Source organism: Salmo salar, chromosome 01 (genome assembly GCF_965601325.2).
Source record: "Salmo salar chromosome 01, fSalSal1, whole genome shotgun sequence".
Taxonomy (NCBI): domain Eukaryota; kingdom Metazoa; phylum Chordata; class Actinopteri; order Salmoniformes; family Salmonidae; genus Salmo; species Salmo salar.
The window spans coordinates 52159968-52179983 of record NC_138291.1 but is presented as its reverse complement, the minus strand read 5'-3'; positions in this window follow the sequence as shown (position 1 = coordinate 52179983).

Below are 20016 nucleotides of genomic sequence, written 5' to 3'. Positions count from 1 at the left end.
CTACATTTGTTAAACAACAGTTTTGTATTTTACTAAATTAATGCAACAGGTTAAACTGATAGGATTACCGGAAAGGGGTTCTGGGATTGTTTAATTTAGATGGGGTCGATTCCACTTAATGGAACACTGTATTATCTGATGTGTCTTGAGTAGGATTCTTGCTTCCAGGACTGATGGAAGTCCAATACAGTATGTATGTTAATTAGGGGAGACATAGAGGACCACGTCTCAAACAACTTTTTATTAGATGCCAGGAATCAACCATCACTGATTCCTTAAGCTGAGAAATGGACTACATTTGCTGCAGGAAAAAGTATTACATTTAGAAAGGTTAACAGGAACAATCTAAGGTGAAACAGCGATTACATATGTTGATTGGACATTGGTCTAGTAACGATACCAGGATAATTGTACAGGGTTATGGAAGAGAGAGACCAATCATATAATACCATATGGGAGGGAATTGTGTCTAAGGGTAGTACAAGCTAAATAAAGAATGGGGTGGATTAAAACAAACATTTAATGATTGGAGTAAGGACAGTGGATTTACCATTATCATGTTTGGTTTATAAATAATACTTTGGGAATGCTTAAGATATAGCATAGTGAATGCTAATGAAATGTACACTTTTTTCCAGAATAGGAGGGGGTTTCATTATCTCTCTTTGAAATCTTTCCTGAGACTATGGTCTTGGGAGAGCAGTTAGTGAAATTCGGCAGTTTTATAGGTATAAAGGTATCCGGATTCGGTGATAAAGAGAAGTTACCAAATTAAATAAGGCCTGGTTATTTTTGTTTGTTTTTACCATATGGTTTACCACACACACACACCAGCATGCGCACACAATTTACCGGTTATGAATATGCGTTAGTGGTGTTGATACTGTGAGATTTATTTTGGATGGGGTTTCTTCATTTCAGTTTTAAATTGGGTATGCAGAAGGATGGAAATGTTTTGAAAGGTATTTAAATGGTTTTGGAAGGTCAGGGAAAGAAAAGGGAGAGGAAATATTTTAATGGTGTCGAATGCCCTGTATCCCGACTTTCTGGTGAGGCCTGATCAATCTCACACGAAATGACAAGAACAGGTGGGACTTAATTATAAAATGAATGAGAAACACCAGTCTCTATTCAAATTGTACCATTACTGTATGAGATACTATTATTTCCTTAGGGAGTTATAAAGAGTTGTAATTATAAGTTGATTAGTTATTCGAATTGGTTTATTTTTTATTTAACATGTTGTTTTTGAGTCATGTGTTTGAAGAAGAAAATTACCAGTTTCTTGGGGTCCTGGTCTTTGGGTAAATCTACAAATGTACTTTGTTCAGTCTGTATGTAGAAGGAAAGATATATGTTAAGAAGGGATGACAGTTACTCCAAATGGAGTGTGATATGTGAATTGCTGATAAAAATGTAATTTAAATCGATACAAATTTCACCAGATTAGTATTTATGGAGTGTGGGATTTCTGCGAGGGGTTAGGGTGATAACTTTCTGATCTGACAACTCAGATGCACTCTGAGTGATAGCGCAGTAACGCGCACTTGAGGTATAGTCTTTACTGGCATTTAAAGCACACATCCGGGTTTTTGATTACGAGTTAATCCGATTACGAGTATCAAGTTTGATAAAATGGATATGATTACAAATACGAATTTACTTTATTAAAGTCTCCAGCTACAATAAATATGGCCTCATGTTATCAGTTTGCACATAGTTCAGTGTAGTTCCTTGAGAGCCGTCACAGCATCGGCTTGGGGGGAATATACATGGCAGTATATTCCCCCCCAAGGTACTGAAGTCGGCAATTGATGGAAGGTAATGCGGTTGCTATTTGATGGTGAGGTATTCCAGATTGAGAGAACAAATGGACTTGAGTTCCTGTACGTTACCACAATCACACCATAAGTTGTTAATCATTCAAAAAACTTTGCCTTTCTTTTTCCAGAGAGTTCTTCCTTCCTGTCTGTGCGATGGACAGAGAAGCCCAATGGCTGAATGGACAGAGACAATGTATCCAGAGAGAGCCATGACTCAGTAAACGAGAGTATGTTACAGTCCCTAATGTCTCTCTGGAAGTAAATCCTCACCCTAAGCTTGTCTATTTTATTGTCCAGGGACTGAACGTTAGCAAGTAATATACTCAGAAGTGGTGGATGGTATGCATTCTGACAAGAGCCCTCACTCTTGCCTGCATCTAGCTGATCTGGGATGTAATCATTAGTCCAAACAGTTGCAAAAGTTCAGTTTTTCAACTAAAACAAGAGTTTCAATTGCCACAAATTCAGGTAGGTCCATCGCCATTTCATTCTGCTTAAGAAATGTTTTGCAACAGAATCGGTGGAATGAATACACCCCTGATCACCCACACAAAGTTCACTTTCATAGCAGCCACATACAGCATTGTCACTTTGCTCGTTGTACAATTCCTTAACGAATCTATGCGCTCTCCTCCTCTCACCTTTTCTCTTCACTTGTGGACTTCAGTGCACAACACAACAGCTGTGTGTGAACAGCAAAAAAAACTCTCCAAGCCAAACCTTCATACCATAACCGCAAATCGCTACACAGCCTAGATTGTTGTCACCATATTAGCTAACGACATAGTCAACATAGCTGCTAGAACTAACACGTTAGTAAACTCACAATCCAAGCCATGTCTACAATCACACAGTACAGTATACAGCAAGCGGTTTAGCAGTTACACCGGCGGGCCCGAGTGGCAATAAATTAATAAAATTGAAAGCTTACCTGGAGTTGGAAGAGTTGCAGTGTTGGATAGCCTTAGCCAGCTAGCTAACATACATAGCATTCCTCTCTGTTTGAGTAGGCTAAATTAGCTGCATTTGCTAACTAAGTAAGGGAAAGGTAAATTAAAAATAATAAATAAGTAATACAACGAAATCTTTCTCTCTCTCTCTCTGCTGCTTCTCTTTTATTTTTGAAGAATGTATGTATTGGTTCAAAACTGCTCAACTATTGTCTTTCTCTCTCTTTGAGTCAACTACTCACCACACTTATGCACTGCAGTGCTAGCTTGCTGTAGCTTATGCTTTCAGTACTAGATTCATTCTCTGATCCATTTATTGGATGGACAACATGTCGGTTCATGCTGAAAGAGCTCTGATAGGTTGGAGGACATCCACCGGAAGTCGTCATAATTACTGTGCAAGTCTATGGAGGGGGTGCAAACCATGAGCCTCCTACGTTTTGTATTGAAGTCAATGTACGCAGAGGAGGACGGAAATGATCTGTCCTGCAGCTACACCATGGTGCTAAAGAGTACTGTTGAGGCTACTGAAGACCTTCATTGCAAAACAGTGTATTTTCATCAGTTATTTGGTGACGTGAATATATTTAGTATAGTTTTATTTTAATGTTTCACTATTTAAATTTTTTGGAAATTCACTGAGTAAGATGGTATCCACTCGTAGATACTAGTCCATACATCCTTTATTCTTTCCATTACTTCAAAATAGATTTGTGTTTTGTTATAACAGATTAATGGTGGAGATAAAAACATTTGAGTTAGAACTTAACTCACAGGAATGTCTTGTCAAATCAAATGAAATGTTATTGATCACATACACATGGTTAGCAGATGTTATTGCGAGTGTAGTGAAATGCTTACGCTTCTAGATCCGACAGTGCAGCAGTATCTAACAGGTAATATCTAACAATTACACAACAAAACCTAACATCTAACAAATTCCACAACAAAACCTAATACACACAATCTAGTAAAGGAATGGGATAAGTATATATAAATATAAAATATATGGATGAGCAGTGACAGAGCGGCTAAGATGCAAAAGATAGTATAGAATAGATAGTGTAGGATACAGTTTACAGTTATTGTCCTTGATGATCTTTTTACCTTCCTGTGACATCAGTGTTGTAGGTGTCTTGGAGGGCAAGTAGTTTGCACCTGGTGATGCATTGTGCATACCGCACCACCCTCTGGAGAGCCCTGCGGTTGTTGGCGGTGCAGATGCCGTACCAGACGATGATACAGCCCAACAGGATGCTCTCGATTGTGCACCTGTAAAACTTAGTGAGGGTTTTCGGTGACAAGCCACATTTTTTCAACCTCCTGAGGTTGAAGAGGCACTGTTGCGCCTTCTTCACCACACTGTCTGTGTGCGTGGACCATTTCAGTTTGTCGGGGGAAATGAACACCGAGGAACTTTAAACCTTCCATCTTCTCCACTGCTGTCCCATCAATGTGGATAGGGGGGTGCTCCCTTTGCTGTTTCCTGAAGTCCACGATCATCTCTTTTGTTTTGCCGACATTGACTGAGAGGTTATTTTCCTGACACCACACTCTGAGGGCCCTCACCTCCTCTTGTCATTGTTGGTAATCAAGCCTACCACTTTTGTGTCATCTGTAAACTTGATGATTGAGTTGGAGGCGTGCATGGCCACTCAGTCGTGGGTGAACAAGGAGTACAGGAGGGGGCTGAGAATGCACCCTTGTGGGGCCCCAGTGATGAGGATCAGTGGAGTGGAGATGTTCTTTCCTACCTTCATCACCTGGGGGGTGGCCCGTCAGGATGTCCAGGACCCAGTTGCACAGGGCGGGGTCAAGACCCAGGGACTCAAGCTTAATGATGTGTTTGGAGGGTACTACGGTGTTGAATGCTGAGGTGTAGTCAATGAACAGCATTCTTACATAGCTATTCCTCTTGTCCAGATGGGATAGAGCAGTGTGCAGTGTAATGGCGATTGCATCGTCTGTGAACCTATTGAGGCGGTAAGGAAATTGAAGTAGGTCTTGGGTGACAGGTGATATGATCCTTGACTAGTCTCTCAAAGCACTTCATGATGACAGAAGTGAGTGCGACGGGGCGATAGTCATTTCATTCAGTTACCTTGGTTTTCTTGGGAACAGGAACAATGGTGGCCATCTTGAAGCATGTGGGGACAGCAGACTGGGATAGGGATTGATTGAATATGTCCGTAAACACATCAGCCAGCTGGTCTGCGCATGCTCTGAGGACACAGCTAGGGATGCCGCCTGGGCCTGGCAGGCTTGCGAGGGTTAACACGTTTAAATGTTTTACTCATGTCGGCCACAGAGAAGGAGAGCCCACTGTCTTTGGTAGCGGGCCGCGTCAGTGTCACTGTATTGTCCGCAAAGCGCGCAAAGAAGTTGTTTAATTTGTCTGGAAGCAAGACGTTGATGTCCGCGACAGGGCTGGTTTTCTTTTTGTAATCCGTGATTGTCTGTAGACCCTGCCACATACGTCTCGTGTTTGAGCCGTTGAATTGCGACTCCACTTTGTCTCTAAACTGACACTTTGCTTGTTTGATTACCTTACGGAGGGAATAACTACACTGTTTGAAATATTCCCAGTTGCCGTGCCATGATTAAATGCGGTGGTACGTGCTTTCAGTTTTGTGCGAATGCTGCCATAAATCCACAGTTTCTGGTTAGGGAAGGTTTTAATAGTCACAGTGGGTACAACATCTGCTATACACTTCCTTATAAACTCGCTCACCGAGTCAGCGTATACGTCAATGTTGTTCTCTGAGGCTACCCGGAACATATCCCAGTCCACGTGATCGAAGCAATCTTGAAGCGTGGAATCCGATTGGTCAGACCAGCGTTGGATTGAACTTGGCACGGGCACTTGTGTTTAAGTTTCTACCTATAGGAGGGGAGCAACAAGATTGAGTCATGGTCAGATTTGCCAAAAGGAGGGTGGGGGAGGGCCATGTATGCATCGCTGAGGTTAGAGTAGCAATGGTCCAGCGTGTTACCCGCTCGTGTACTGCAATCGATATGCTGATAGAATTTAGGTAGCCTTGTTCTCAAATTAGCTTTGTTAAAATCCCCAGCTACAATAAATGCAGCCTCAGGATATATGGTTTCCAGTTTGCATAAAGTCCAGTGAAGTTCTTTGATGGCCGTCTTGGTATTCGCTTGCGGAGGGATATTCATGGCTGTGACAATAACTAAGGAGAGTTTTCTTGGGAGATAACAGTTGGCATTTGATTGTGAGGAATTCTAGGTCAGATAAACAAAAGGACTTGAGTTCCTGTATGTTGTTACAATTACACCATGAGTCGTTAACTTTTTAGTGACAATGGCAGTATTCGGAAATTCGGATGAATGACGCGCCCAAATTAAACTGCCAACTACTCGGGCTCAGAACGTAGGATATGCATATTATTAGTAGATTTGGATAGAAAACACTCTGCAGTTTCTAAAACTGTTTGAATGATGTCTGTGGGTATAACAGAACTCATATGGCAGGCAAAAACCTGAGAAAGAAATCCAACCCGGAAGTGGTTTGTAGTTTTTCAAGACTGGGCCTATTCAGTATACAGTGACTTAGGGTTCATTTTGCACTTCCTAAGGCTTCCACTAGACGTCAACAGTCTTTAGAAAGTTGTTTGAGGCTTCTATGGTGAACAGAGAGCGAACAAAGGAAGTTGGAAGTTGTTGACACAGGAGTGGACATGAGTTCATTGATGCGCATTCACGTGAGAGTTAGCTATGTTCCATTACATTTTTCAAGACATTGGAATTGTCCAGTTGGAATATTATTGAAGTTTTATGTTAAAAAGGACCTAAAGATTGATGCTATACATCGTTTGACATGTTTCTACGAATGTAAATATAACTTTTTTAGACTTTTCGTCGTGAAATTTTCTGCGCAAATCCTACATTTGGAGTAGTTTACTGAACGCGCTAACAAAAAGGACATAAATTATGGACTTTATCGAACAAAACAACATTTATTATGGACCTGGGATTCCTAGGAGTGCATTCTGATGAAGATCATCAAAGGTAAGTGAATATTTGTCAGTAATATCCTTGATAGCAGGAAAGGGGTAGAGTCAAGCGCAGGAGACTGAGGTCCGTTGAACAGACGTTTAAAAGTCACAGATAATAATGCCGCAACAAGGCAGGGTGCATAGTCAACAAGATAGGAGGACAGCTCCAAAAATCAAAACAGACGGGGCGCAGCCCGGCAACCCTAATGCCTAATAAAAAATATGCGGCGTAGCCGAAACAGCGCTCAATGAACATGACATGTAACAATCCCGCACGAATTCCCAAACAAAAAAGACAAACTAAATACCCCCCCCACTAATGACTAACAAGGAACAGGTGCGGACCTAGACAGACATAACCAAAAGACACAGAAACATTGATCGGTGGCAGCTAGTAGGCCAGCGACGACGACCGCCGAGCACCGCCCAACCGGGGAGAGGCGCCACCTTCTGTGGACGCTGTGACAATATTTATAATGCTATTTATGATTTTAGATGACTCCAAAATGGTGGGTATCTGTATTGCCTGCTGTTGTTTTCTGAACGCTGTACTCAGATTATTCCAAAGTGTGCTTTCCCCGTGAAGCTTTTTTGAAATCTGTCACAGCGGTTGCATAAAGGAGATGTTTATCTATAATTCTTTGAATAACAGTTTAATATTTTATCAACATTTATGATGAGTATTTCTGTAAATTGATGTGCTCATTCATCGGAAGATTTCGGAGGAAAAGCATTTCTGAACATTATGAGCCAATGTAAAATGGGGTTTTTGGATATAAATATGAACTTTATCGAGCAAAACATACATGTATTGTATAACATGAAGTCCTATGAGTGCCATCTGATGAAGATCATCAAAGGTTAGTGCTTAATTTTAGTTGTTTTTCTGTTTTTTGTGACGCCTGTCCTTGCTTGGAAAATGGCTGTGTGGCTTTTATTTTTTAGGCACTGTCCTAACTTAATCTAATGTTTTGCTTTCGCCGTAAAGCCTTTGTGAAATCGGACAACATGGTTGGGTTAAGGAGACGTGTATCTTTAAAATGGTGTAAAATAGTTGAATGTTTGAGAAATTTGAATTATGAGATTGTTGTTGTTTTGAATTTGCCGCCCTGCTATTTCACTGTCTGTGTCCTGCAGCTGGCTGTGTCCCGCTAGCGTCCCACCTAGCCCATACTAGTTAATCATGAAACATACACCCCCGCCCTTCTTCTTACCGGAGAGATGTTTATTCCTGCCGGTGTGATGCACTGAAAATCCTGTTGGCTGTATTGACTCCGACAGCATGTCCCAAGCTAGCCATGTTTCTATGAAACTATGTTACAATCCTGGATATCTCTTTGGAAAGCAACTCTTGCCCTGATTTCGTCGACTTTGTTAATTAAGGGACTGGACATTACCGAGTAAAATACTCTGAAGCGGTGGGTGGTGTGCGCACATCCGAAGCCTCACTAGAAGACCGCTCCGGAACCTTCTCCTCCGGCGATGTTGTTTTGGGTCGGCCTCTGGAATCAGTTCAAATGGTGCAGACAAAAGATCTGCTTTAGAAAAGTCGTATTCCTGGTCGGAATGCTGGTTGTGCTGGTAAGTTGACGTCTGTCTGATATCCAATAGTTCTTCCCGGCTGTATGTAATAACACTTAAGGTTTTCTGGGCTAACAATGTAAGAAATAATACATAAAAAAACAAAACACTGCACAGTTTGTTAAGGACTGGAAGGAAAGCTGCCATCTCTATTGGCACCATCTTTACTGCGTTGTAGGTTTCTCTCTGACCCCTTGCCACAGAGACTAGATCACTGAATCACCTAGTTCAGTGGTTCCCAACCAGGGGTAATATGACCCCTGAAGGTACTTGGCCGATATTCACAGGGGTTACTTGAGAAGAGGCATGAGACCATAGGCTTACTGGTAAAATGCACATGAGGGGATACTTCAGGGGTACCCCCGCCAGAGCAAAATGTACTTGGTGATACAGTAATCGAAAAAGGTTGGGAACCACTGACCTAGATGATCAATCAAATAAAATACAATTATATTCATCACATGCTTCGTAAACAACAGGTGATGACTAACCGTGAAATGCTTACTTCGAGTCCTTCCCAACAGTGCAGAGAGAAAGAAAATAAAGAAATAATAGAAAAGTAATAACACGTAATAATAAACAACACAATGAGTAACGATAAATTGCCTATATACAGTACAGAGTTGATGTGCAGGGGTACTGCACGAGGTAATTGAGGTAGATACCCTGAGTGTACAAAACATTAACACCTGCTCTTTCCCTTACAGACTGACCAGGTGAATCTACAGTTGAAGTCGGAAATTTACATAAACCTTAGCCAAATACATTTAAACTCAGTTTTTCACAGTTCCTGACATTTAATCCCAGTAAAAATTCCCTTACTTAGGTCAGTTAGGATCAACACTTTATTTTAGGAATGTGAAAAGTCAGAATAATAGTAGAGAGAATGATTTATTTCAGCTTTTATTTCTTTCATCACATTCCCAGTGGGTCAGAAGTTTACATACACTCAATTAGTATTTGGTAGCATTGGCTTTAAATAGTTTAACTTGGGTCAAACGTTTCGGGTAGCCTATCACTTGCTTCCCACAAAGAGTTGGGTGAATTTTGGCCCATTCCTCCTAACAGAGCTGGTGTAACTGAGTGAGGTTTGTAGGCCTCCTTGCTCGTACACGCTTTTTCAGTTCTGCCCCCAAATGTTCTATAGGTTTGAGGTCAGGGCTTTGTGATGGCCACTCCAATACTTTGACTTTGTTGTCCTTAAGCCATTTTGCCACAACTTTGGAAGTATGCTTGGGGTCATTGTCCATTTGGAAGACCCATTTGCGACCAAGCTTTAACTTCCTGACTGATGTCTTGAGATGTTGCTTCAATATATCCACGTAATTTTCCGCCTCATGATGCCATCTATTTTGTGAAGTGCACCAGTCGCTCCTGCAGCAAAGCACCCCCACAACATGATGCTGCCGCCCTCGTGCTTCACATTTGGGATGTTGTTCTTTGGCTTGCAATCCTCCCCCTTTTTCCTCCAAACATAACGATGGTCATTATGTCCAAACAGTTTGATTTGTGTTTCATCAGACCAGAGGACATTTCTCCAAAAAGTACAATCTTTTTCCCCATGTGCAGTTGCAAACCATGGTCTGGCTTTTTTATGGTGGTTTTGAAGCAGTGGCTTCTTCCTTGCTGAGCGGCCTTTCAGGTTATGTTGATATAGGACTCGTTTTACTGTGGATATTGTCAGAGATTTCTTCGTCGCTAGACGATTTAGCGAAATCATCGTCGGAGAACGTGGACCAATACGCAGAGGAGTTAGTGCTCATCATCTTAATTTATTAAACGAATGTGAACACTGAGGAAAAACAAGAAAACGAAATAAGACTAGTGACAGTTTTACAGGCATAAATAACGCAGTGCAAAATACAACTACCCACAAAACACAAAGACAAACACACCCTATTATATAGGACTCCCAATCAAAGGCAACTCAACACACCTGCCTTCAATTGGGAGTCCAACCCCAATTAACTATACATAGAAAAACAAACCTAGAACCTATACCAACAACTAACACCCCACTACACCACACACAAAACCCCAAAATACAAAAAAAATATACCTCTGCCACGTCCTGACCAAAATATAATACAAATAATACCTAAATATTGGCCAGGATGTGTCAGATATAGATACTTTTGTACCTGTTTCCTCCAGCATCTTCACAAGGTCCTTTGCTGTTGTTCTGGGATTGATTCACTATTTTCGCACCAAAGTACGTTAATCTCTAGGAGACAGAACGCGTCTCCTTCCTAAGTGGTATGATGGCTGCGTGGTCCCATGGTGTTTATGCTTGCGTACTATTGTTAGTACAGATGAACTTCTACCTTCAGGCGTTTGGAAATTGCTCCCAAGAATGAACCAGACTTGTGGAGGGCTCCATTTTTTTCTGAGGTCTTGGCTGATTTCTTTTGATTTTCCCATGATGGCACTGAGGCACTGAGTTTGAAGGTAGGCCTTGAAATACATGCACAAAATAGATGTCCTAACCGACTTGCCAAAAGTATAGTTTGTTAAAAATAAATTTGTGGAGTGGTTGAAAAATGAGTTTTAATAACTCCAACCTAGGTGTATGTAAACTTCTGACTTCAACTGTAGGTGAAAACTATTATCCTTTACTGATGTTACTTGTTAAATCCACTTCAATCAGTGTAGATTAAGGGGAGGAGACAGGTTAAATAGAGATTTTTAAGTCTTGAGACAATTGAGACATTGATTGTGTATGTGTGCCATTCAAGGGTGTGCATGGTTAAGACAAAAGATTTAAGTGCCTTTGAACGAGGTATGGTAATAGGTGCCTGGCGCACCCAAGTGTGTGAAGAACATTAATGCTGCTGGGGTTTTCATGCTCAACAGTTTCCCGTGTGTATCAGGAATGGTCCACCACCCAAATGACATCCAGCCAACTTGACACTAATGTGGGAAGCATTGGAGTCAACGAGCTTTCTACACCTTGTAGAATCCATGCCCCGATGAATTGAGACTGTTCTGAGGGCAAAAGGGGTTGCAACTCAATATTAGGAAGGAGTTCCTAATGTTTTGTACACTCAGTGTGTATAACTAGGAATAAAGTGACAATGCAACAGGATAGATATTAAACAGTAGCAGCAGCGTATGTTTGTGCAATAAGGGTCAATGCAGATAGTCCCAGTAGATATTTGGTTAACTATTTAATTAGCAGTCTTGTGGCTTGGGGGTAGAAGCTGTTTTGGGTCTTGTTGGTTCCAACTCCTTCCCACATATGCTGAGCACTTGTTGGCTGCTTTTCCTTCACTCTGCGGTCCAACTCATCCTAAACCATCTCCATACCAAAGGACACATTTCCACCGGTCTAATGTCCATTGCTCGTCTATCTTGGCTCAAGCGAGTCTCTTCTTATTGGTGTCCTTTTGTAGTGGTTTCTTTGCAGCAATTCAACCATGAAGGCCTGATTCACACAGTCTCCTCTGAACAGTTGATGTTGAGATGTTTCTGTTACTTGAACTCTGTGAAGCATTTATTTGGGCTGCAATTTCTAAGGCTGGTAACTCTAATGAACTTATCCTCTGCATCAAAGGTAACTCTGGGTCTTCCATTCTTGTGACGGTCCTCACGAAAGCCAGTTTCATCATAACACTTGATGGTTTTTGCGACCGCACTTGAAGAAACTTTCAAAGTTCTTGAAATGTTCATCATTGTTCGACCTTCATGTTTTACCTTCTATGGGCTAGGTGGGACGTTAGCCACCTGTGGGACCAAGCCAGTGAAATATCAGGGCGGAAAATTCAAAAATAATAAAATGTCATAATTCAACTTTCTCAAACATTCAACTATTTTACACCATGTTAAAGATAAACTTCTCGTTAATCTAACCACATTGTCCGATTTCAAAAAGGCTTTACAGCGAAAGCAAAACATTAGATTATGTTAGGAGAGTACATAGACAAAAATAATCACACAGCTATTTTCCAACCAAGGACATGTGTCAATAAAACCCAAAACACAGCTAAATGAAGCACTAACCTTTGACGATCTTCATCAGATGACACTCCTAGGACATTATGTTACACAATGTTTTGTATGTTTTGTTCGATAAAGTTCATATTTATATCCAAAAACAGCATTTTACATTGGCGCGTGATGTTCAGAAAATGTATTCCCACCAAAACGTCCGGTGAATGTGCACATCAATTTACAAAAATACTCATCATAAACGTTGACAAAATATATAACAATTATTTTAAGAATTATAGATAGACTACCCCTGGATGCAACCCCTGTGTCAGATTTTAAAATAGCGTTACGGAGAAAGCCCATTTTTCAATATTCTGAGTACATAGCTCATCCATCACGGCGAGCTATTCAGACACCCGCCAAGTTCGGGGCAACCTAAACTCAGAATTAGTATTATAAATATTCTCTTACCTTTGCTGATCTTCGTCAGGATGCACTCCCAGGACTGCTACTTCCACAAGAAATGTTGTTTTTGTTCGAAATAATCCATATTTATGTACAAATACCTCCGTTTTGTTTGTGCGTACAGATCACTTATCCAAAGGCATAACGCACGAGTGCGGAACGAAAGACGAAAAGTCAAAATGTTCCATTACCGTACTTAGAAGCATGTCAAACGCTGTATAAATCAATCTTTATGGTATTTTTAACGTACAATTGCAATAATATTCCAACCGGACAATAGCATATTCATTCAAGAAGAAAAAGAAGGAGGGGTGCGCTCGCGGGACCGAGCATATCCAATCCCTTTGTTGCCAGGCAGTCCACTCAGAAACTGAGCTCCTATTATCTGCCCAGTGACAGGAAAATGCTCAAACCACTTTCTGAAGGCTTTAGACAGCCAATGGAAGCCTTAGGAAGTGCAACGTCCCCCACAGACACTGTAGTTTCGACAGAGAATCAAAAGAAGAACTACAATTCTCAGACTTTCCACTTCCTGCTTGGAATTTTCTCAGGTTTTTGCCTGCCATATGAGTTCTGTTATACTCACAGACACCATTCAAACAGTTTTAGAAACTTCAGAGACTTCTATCCAAATCTACTAATTATATGCATATTCTAGTTTCTGGGCCAGAGTAGTAACCTGTTTAAATTGGGTACGTTTTTCATACGGCCGTGAAAATACTGCCCCCTAGACCAGACAGGTTAAAGTAATGATGGACTGTTGTTTCTCTTTGCTTATTTAAGCTGTTCTTGCCATAATATGGACTTGGTCTTTTACCAAATAAGGCTATCTTCTGTATACCCCCCTACCCTGTCACAACACAAATGATTGGCTCAAACACATTAAGAAGGAAAGAAATTCCACAAATGTACTTTTAACAAGGCACACCTGTTAATTGAAATGCATTCCAGGTGACTACCTCATGAACCTGGATGAGAGAATGCCAAGTGTGTGCAAAGCTGTCATCAAGGCAAAAGGTGGCTATTTGAAGAATCTCAAATATAAAATATATTTTGATTTGTTTAACACTTTTTTGGTTACTACATGATTCCATATGTGTTATTTCATAGTTTTGATGTCTTCACTATTATTCTACAATGTAGAAAATAGTAAAAATGAAGAAAAACCCTTGAATGAGTAGGTGTTCTAAAACCCTTGACCGGTTGTGTAGGTGTTCCTCTTTTCCAGGTGGCATAGTGCAGTGTCGAGTGCAATAGATATTGCGTCATCTGTGGATCTGTTGGGGCGGTATGTGAGTTGGAGTAAATCCAGGGTGTCTGGGATGATGGTGTTGATGTGAGTCCTGACCAGCCTTTCTAAATATTTAATGGCTAAAGATGTGAGTGGTACGGGGCAATAGTCATTTAGACAGGTTACCTTGGTGTTCTTGGGCACAGGGACTATGGTGGTCTGCTTGAAACGTGTAGGTATTACAGACTGGGTCAACAAGCAATCATTGAGAGGTGTGGCCTTCGTCTACTTTACCACAAGGCCTGTGGTGAAGTAAGCGAAGGCTCCACCCTCAGGTCAGAATAAGGGTTCTGTGCCACAGGGGCCCATAAAGAGGGATCCAAGGCTGATCTAAATGAGAGTAAACTTGGAATTTCATATTTATAGCAAGTGAATTGAACTATCAAATGAATACACAAACACTGAGAAAAAAAGGTTGTGTAAAAAGCTAATTATACACAAAACACATTGTCTCAGTAGCAAGTTGACAGAAATTTGCTACGATGGGTTTGTGTCATATCACACAGGTAGCTAAATCATATTTTTCTTTGGTTACGACCAGTGGCGGTTCTAGCTTCTATGGCTCCCTGGGCGAACCCCCCCCAAAAAGCACCATTCTGACTAAATTTATTTTTATTCAGACATTTGGAACAACACAAATGAATAATTTCAGCATTTAAAACAATATATATACAAAAATAAGACTCATAAATATCAAAAAGAAGTAACAAAGTGTCACGTCCTGGCCAGTATATAAAGTTAATTGTTTTGTAGTTTGGTCAGGGCGTGGCAGAGGGTATTTGTTTTATGTGGTTCGGGGTGGTGTGTTTGTTAAAAGGGTGTTTGGTTTAGTATTTCCGGGTTTTGGTTTATGTCTAGGTAGTTCTATGTGGAGTCTAGTGAGTGTATGTCTATGTTTGGTTAATTGGGGTTGGGACTCTCAGTTGAAGGCAGGTGTTGTCTATCTGCCTTTGATTGAGAGTCCCATATATTAGGGTGTGTTTGTGTTTGTGATTGGTGGGTGATTGTTCTGTGTTGAGCCTATGCTAGCCAGACTGTTTGTAGTTGTTCGTTCGTTCTTTTGTTTTGTGATTTTTGTACGTTCATTTTTTGAAGTAAATAAAAAATCAAGATGAGCATTCACATACCTGCTGCGTATTGGTCCTCCTTCAACGACGACAACTGTGACAGAATCACCCACCACCAAAGGACCAAGCAGCAGAGGAGGGAGCAGACGGAGTTCAAATTGGACAAAAGAGAGAAGTGGACCTGGGAGGAAGTTCTGGACGGGGCCGGACCTTGGCATCAGGCTGGGGATTATCGCCGCCCGCAGTGGGAAATTGAGGCAGCCAAGGCAGAGAGGTGGTGGTACGAGGCCATGGACACGCTGAAGGAGAAGCACGAGAGGCACCCCCAAGAAATTTTTTTGGGGGGGCACACGGGTAGTTTGGCTAGGCGTAAGAAGAGCCGGAAGCCAGCTACCCGTGGTTATATGGAGGAGCGTATGGGGTGGAGAGCGCTATGTTTCGCTGAGGAGCGCACTCTCTCACCCATACGCACGCACAGTCCGGTGCGCGTTATTCCAGCCCCTCGCAGGTGCCGTGCTAGGGCGGGCATCCAGCCTGGTAGGAGGATGCCTGCGCAGCGCATCTGGTCGCCGGTACGCCTCCGAGGACCAGGCTACCCAACTCCCGCTCTACGCACGGCTACCATCAGGCCCCTGCACAGCCCAGTCTGCCCTGTACGAGCACCCCGCTCGTACAGGGCTACTAGTTCCATCCAGCCAAGGCGGGTTGTGCAGGAGGTAAGATCTAGACCGGCTGTGCGCCTCCATAGCCCTGGGTTTCCAGCTCCTGTCTCTCGTGCGGACCCGGAAGTGCGTCCACCCAGTCCGACTCGTCCTGTTCCCGCTCCCCGCACTAAACTGCAAGTGCGTAAACCCAGCCTCGCCAGTCAACAGTCATCATCAGAGCTGCCCGCCAGTCAACAGTCATCATCAGAGCTGCCCGTCAGTCAACAGTCGTCGGAGCTGCCCGCCAGTCAACAGTCGTCGGCGCTGCCCGTCAGTCAACAGTCGTCGGAGCTGCCCGTCAGTCAACAGTCGTCGGAGCTGCCCGTCAGTCAACAGTCGTCGGAGCTGCCCGTCAGTCAACAGTCGTCGGAGCTGCCCGTCAGTCAACAGTCGTCGGAGCTGCCCGTCAGTCAACAGTTGTCGGAGCTGCCCGTCAGTCAACAGTCGTCGGAGCTGCCCGTCAGTCAACAGTCGCCGGAGTGGTCAGACTGCGCTGAACTGCCGGAGTGGCCAGACTGCGCTGAACTGCCGGAGTGGCCAGACTGCCCTGAACTGCCGGAGTGGCCAGACTGCCCTGAACTGCCGGAGTGGCCAGACTGCCCTGAACTGCCGGAGTGGCCAGACTGCCCTGAACTGCCGGAGTGGCCAGACTGCCCAGACGGTCCCGAGTTGCCAGACTGTCCAGAGTTGCCAGACTGCCCAGACTGTCCCGAGTTGCCAGACTGCCCAGACTGTCCCGAGCTGCCAGACTGCCCAGACTGTCCCGAGCTGCCAGACTGCCCAGACTGTCCCGAGCTGCCAGACTGCCCAGACTGTCCCGAGCTGCCAGACTGCCCAGACTGTCCCGAGCTGCCAGACTGCCCAGACTGTCCCGAGCTGCCAGACTGCCCAGACTGTCCCGAGCTGCCAGACTGCCCAGACTGTCCCGAGCTGCCAGACTGCCCAGACGGTCCCGAGTTGCCAGACTGTCCAGAGTTGCCAGACTGCCCAGACTGTCCCGAGTTGCCAGACTGCCCAGACTGTCCCGAGCTGCCAGACTGCCCAGACTGTCCCGAGCTGCCAGACTGCCCAGACTGTCCCGAGCTGCCAGACTGCCCAGACTGTCCCGAGCGCCAGCTGCCCAGACTGTCCCGAGCTGCCAGACTGCCCAGACTGTCCCGAGCTGCCAGACTGCCCAGACTGTCCCGAGCTGCCAGACTGCCCAGACTGTCCCGAGCTGCCAGACTGCCCAGACAGCCTGGAACGGCCTGAGCCGGAGCCACCTCCAAAAAATAGGTGGGTTGGGGAGGGGGGGTGTAGCACAGTGCCGTCGTTGACGGCAGCCACCCTCCCTTCCCTCCCTTTAGTAAGGGGGAATTTTTCTTTTGGGTATTGTTTGGGGTTATTTTTTTTGTTAAGGTGCTTCCGGGGTAGCACCTTTAAGGGGGGGGTACTGTCACGTCCTGGCCAGTATATAAAGTTAATTGTTTTGTAGTTTGGTCAGGGCGTGGCAGAGGGTATTTGTTTTATGTGGTTCGGGGTGGTGTGTTTGTTAAAAGGGTGTTTGGTTTAGTATTTCCGGGTTTTGGTTTATGTCTAGGTAGTTCTATGTGGAGTCTAGTGAGTGTATGTCTATGTTTGGTTAATTGGGGTTGGGACTCTCAGTTGAAGGCAGGTGTTGTCTATCTGCCTTTGATTGAGAGTCCCATATATTAGGGTGTGTTTGTGTTTGTGATTGGTGGGTGATTGTTCTGTGTTGAGCCTATGCTAGCCAGACTGTTTGTAGTTGTTCGTTCGTTCTTTTGTTTTGTGATTTTTGTACATTCATTTTTTGAAGTAAATACATTCTCAAGATGAGCATACACGTACCTGCTGCGTATTGGTCCTCCTTCACCGACAACAACCGTGACACAAAGAGAATAGAAACAAATTGTAGTATATAAAAACAAATAAAAAAGATAATCGAATTATTACACTATTTCCCAATTGCTAACAAAAAAACACAAATAAAACTAAATTGCACAAATCCTATATCACACAAATAGAATAACATATGTCATGACGTTGGCCTCTTTGAGTACAGGGAGGACAGTTGACCCCCTCCCCCCTTGCACCATCCCCCAACCTAGCTTCCCCCACCCAGTCCCTGTGGGAAGGAGTGGTAAAATTCCAGGAGAATCTCTTGCCACATGGCCCATAGAGAGACACAGGAAATTCTTCCAACTCACAGAATTGGGGAGCCAAGCGACATTTGTGTTCTGGAGAAGGTATGGAAGATTGGTGAAGAATCCAGCTACGAACTGGTCCGCTTGGTACAATTTTGTGATACTCAGAAGAGACAATATAGCCATATTACCATAAAACGGTTTATATAATAGCCTCAGCCTTGAGACTTGCATCCACATGGTTGTATAGAATGTATTAATAAGGATAAAGCTATTTGTAATACATTGAGATGCTATGTACTGATGTTAATGTGATAGAATTGTATTTCTGTAACAAGCTTAACTCAGTCATCGGCACGCCCCCAGGGACACAGACAGGACCAGGCGTCATGTGACATGTTCACTATAAAACTATACCCTGATCTACTTTCTTCAGACCAGGCCTCCACTCCATTGCGAGTTGGCCAATAGGTTTGACCATCCAATTCCGCTACTGAAAGTGAACTATACCACGTGGTTAACTTTTAGACTATTGATATCGACAGAATAAGAACAAGTCTTTGATATTAATTAATAGTCTGCAGCTAGAAATTATATCATTGAACGCGAAGACCAACGAAACATCCATTCTATAATGACATTAATGAATGTCGCTTTGAAAGATCCATTCTAACCCAGAGAGAGAGAGAGAGAGAACGCGGACAAAACTCTCCAACAGAACGACGCTCCAACAAGGATCCCGACGACACACTGAGCGTAAATATATATTGATTGCAATTGTTCCCGAATGAGTGAGCAAAGGATTGGCATGTCAATTGTTAATATTAATTAACTTTGTGTGTCCTCAGCTGACTGTTTATGACCCATTGTTGAACAAGACACCAGCCATGGCTGTTTTAGCCCACTAGGGCACATTACTCTACCAATTCTTTGTGATGATAATTACTGTTTGTATACTTTCTGTGAATTACTTAGTTTAGTAAATAAATGATTTTAAGACAATTGATGTATGGATGACTCTTAGTAAAGACTGGGTTCGTGCAGATACAACAATTTACGACGTTTGGAATGAGACTGGACGCGAGGTAAAATACACCATTTAAACCAGAAGATAATCGGCCTATACTATAATAGAATATAATATATAATGTTATAATATAGGAAAGTTATATTAGGAAAATTATAACTTTGTAATCTGAATATTTTCCTTGGTGCCCCGATCTCCTAGTTAATTACAATTAAACGATGAATCAGTTTGATCGCGTGATAATAATTACAGGGAGTTAATTGATAAACATGTCTTCAGTTTAATGGTACCCCAAAGACACGACACACACTTATAAAGAAGAGAACCTGATTATTACACTATTGCACTTCAAACAAGAAACACACAAACTAAATTGCACAACTAATTGCATTACTAATTGCATTAGTACTGTACAACGTTATAGGTGCCTTTTGATAGATTCCCCCCTCCCCTACCTCGGGCTTCCAGTGGGGAGACCTGAGGTCAACCTATCCCCGCCCCCTCCCCATCTCGTACTTCTGAGTGGGAGACATTCCCAGGCAGTAGCCTGCCTAGCACACAAACTAGAATCAGGGCGCCCACTCCGGCAAGGTTAATTCACCCACAGTCCCACACGTGCAAATGAGCGATAGAAAACCGATCGCGCCCCATGCCGCCCCGGGCAAGATGCCGCCCTGGGTGGCTGCCCATGTCGCCTACGCCTAAATCCGCCACTGGTTACGAGTCAGTGAATGAGAAGGAAACGATTGACAATGAAAATAATGCAGCGCAGTGATTGGCTTGAATGTACAATGACCCAGGGTAGGTTAAAGCAACAGCTACCCTGGGTCGCGCTGACTTGACCATATACCATGGAGCGGGAAGGTGGGAGGCAGGGGAGGAAAGTAGGGGAGGAAAGTATATGAGGATGGGGAAGGAGGGAGGAGTAGGGCAGGAAAATGTCAGTTTTATAGTGGCTGTCTCTCTCTCTCTGTGTGTGTGTGTGTGTGTGTGTGTGTGTGTGTGTGTGTGTGTGTGTGTG